Source organism: Chiloscyllium plagiosum, chromosome 30, assembly GCF_004010195.1.
Source record: "Chiloscyllium plagiosum isolate BGI_BamShark_2017 chromosome 30, ASM401019v2, whole genome shotgun sequence".
NCBI lineage: Eukaryota > Metazoa > Chordata > Chondrichthyes > Orectolobiformes > Hemiscylliidae > Chiloscyllium > Chiloscyllium plagiosum.
The window spans coordinates 5,033,173-5,036,371 of NC_057739.1; positions in this window are offsets into that span (position 1 = coordinate 5,033,173).

Here is a 3,199-nt window from a genome sequence, read left to right on the forward strand (position 1 = left end):
AGGCTCTCTGCCTTTATTCCTTATGAAGGGCTTTTGCCCGAAACATCGATTTTGCTGCTCCTCAGATGCTGCCTGAACTGCTGTGCTCTTCCAGCACCACTAATCCAGAATCTGGTTTCCAGCATCTGCAGTCATTGTTTTTACCTACTGATTTTTATCTTTGTCCATCCCAGTCCAACACTGGCTCCTCCACATCATAGAAACTTATTGATCTCAGATTCAATGACTGAGCCTCAGCAGCTCTTTCGAGTAGCAAATTTTAAAGATTCTCCACCCTCCCAGTGAAGACATTCTTTCTCCTTGTGGTCAGAAATAGTATTCATCAAACACTACAAAGATGTCTCCATTTGTATCCCAACACCACAAGATGGCGCTGAGTCCAACCTAAATAAAGATAAAGCCACCATCATCTTACCAAACAATGAGGCCTCTCTCAACTGAGTTAAAAATCACACAACACCAGGTTATAGTCCAACAGGTTTAATTGGAAGCACACTAGCTTTCGGAGCGACGCTCCTTCATCAGGTGATTGTGGAGGGCTCGATCGTAACACAGAATTTATAGCAAAAATTTGCAGTGTGATGTAACTGAAATCACACTACAAATTTTTGCTGTAAATTCTGTGTTACGATCAAGCCCTCCACAATCACCTGATGAAAGAGCGTCGCTCCGAAAGCTAGTGTGCTTCCAATTAAACCTGTTGGACTATAACCTGGTGTTGTGTGATTTTTAACTTTGTACACCCCAGTCCAACACCGGCATCTCCGAATCATCTCTCAACAGAGAGAGAGAGAGAGGACTAGTGATTGTTTTACCTGAGGGAGAGTTAGAGAGTTCGTCAAATCCTTGGAGAAGAGACAGTGGAAACCTACCAGAATGGTATCGGAGATTAAGGACTTCAGTTATGTGGAATAATCAAGGAACAGAGAATATTGAGGGAGTTTTAAAGGTATTCCACGTTGACAGGGATTTAGATGCAGTAAGATTAAATTGCTTCCATTGGGCATGTTAACCAGAGGAAGCAGATTTAAGGTAATTGGCAAAAAACTCTGAGGGGAGAAGAGTTTTTTTTATACAGAGTCTGAAAGGTGATGGTTGCACATTCAGTGACAAAAAGCAAAAGGGAATCGGATGAAAATATGAAGGGGAGAAATTTGTAGAGAATGAAACTAACTGCATAGCTCTTTCAAAGTACCAGCATATGATAATGCCCCAAATTGCTTCTCCCAGTTGTGCTCTTCCAGTGATTCTTTGTTTCACAAATGATGTGAAAAGGACACTTAATAATGTTAAAAAAAACCAGTACTGCACTGGGTACTACATTGTCCCTTTGCCCATGTGGTGAATGGCAGGAGTTATAGAATCATACAGCACGGAATCAGGCCCTGAGTCCAACTTTCCATGACAACCAGACATTCCAATTTGACCTAGTTCCATTAGCTAGTATTTGGCCTATATCCCTCTAAACCCTTCCTGTTCATATCCAGATGCCTTTAAACACTGTAACTGTACCAGCCTCCACTACTTCCTCTCACAGCTCATTCCATACACGCACCACCCACTGTATGAAAACGTTACCCCTCAGGTCCTTTCTAAATCTTTCCCCTCTCACCTTAAACCTATGCCCTCTAGCTTTGGACTTCCCTACCCTGGGGAAAAGACCTTGGCTATTTGTCCTCTCCATGCCCCTCATGATTTTATAAACCTCCATAAAGTCATCCCTCAGCCTCTGATGTTCCAATGAAAACAGCCTTAGTCTATTCAGCCTCTGTCTATAGCTCAAACTTGCCAATCCTGGCAAGATCCTTGTAAATCGTTTCTGCGTCCTCTCAAGTTTAACAACATTCTTCCTTTTCGAAGGGCAACAAGAATTGAACACAGTATTCCAAAAGCAGCCTCACCAATGTCCTATACAACTGTATCATGACATCCCAACTCATACACTCAATGTTCTGACAGTGAAGGCAAAGTTGACTTTGGCCACATGGCTGTCTCTCAGCGCATTGCCACACCTGCAACATCTAGGCGTTCCACACCATTCACTGCTGGTGTGGAAGATAGCCTCCAGGCATGTCCTCCCAAATACAAATCCCTGTGTGTCTATATTGCAGCTACTGCAAGCCTGAAGGGGTTCTGAACCACATCACACTCATAGAGTCATAGAGATGTACAGCATGGAAACAGACCCTTCGGTCCAACCCATCCATACCGACCAGATTGCTCAACCCAATCTAGTTCCACCTGCCAGCACCCGGCCCATATCCCTCCAAATGCTTCCTATTCATATACCCATCCAAATGCCTCTTAAATGTTGCAATTGTATCACCCTCCATCACTTCCTCTGGCAGCTCATTCCATACACGTACCACCCTCTGCGTGAAAAAGTTGCCCGAAGGAGACCAGAATTGCACACAATATTCCAACAGTGGCCTAACCAATGTCCTATACAGCTGCAACATGACCTCCCAACTCCTGTACTCAATATTCTGACCAATAAAGGAAAGCATACCAAACGCCTTCTTCACTATCCTATCTACCTACGACTCCACTTTCAAGGAGCTATGAACCTGCACTCCGAGGTCTCTGTTCAGCAACACTCCCTAGGACCTTACCATTAAATGTATAAGTCCTGCTAAGATTTGCTTTCCCAAGATGCAGCAACTCGCATTTATCTGAATTAAACTCCATCTGCTGCTTCTCAGCCCAAGTGAACTGATACCAGCAACCACCCATTGCTGACTCAATGTCAAAGGTAGATGACAAAGAAAAATAGGGTGTGAGGGCTGGTTGCATAGTCTGTGGCTTACATCCTTGAATATTAAAAATTAAAGCGTGATCTTTTTGAGAGGTTGAAGATGATGAAAGGGTTTGATGAGAAAGGAAATTTAAAAAACCTTTTTGTTCTGTTTCAAGTCCAGAACTGGAAGCTGTAACCTTATTGATTGAGTTCATCTGAGCAGGAGTGGTTCAGGAAAAGCTTCTTCACTCAAAAGACATCCTAAATCTGGAACTCACTCAAAAATGTTGAGGCTGTGGGTCAATTGAAAATTCCGAAACTACCATTGAAAGGATTTTTGCTGCCAAAAGCTATGAAGATTTAAGGAACCAAGGCAGGGAAATGGTTACAGATCAATCAAGACCCAAGTGAAAGATGGGATAGGATTGAGGGACTGAATGGCAATTCCTGCTTCTATATACC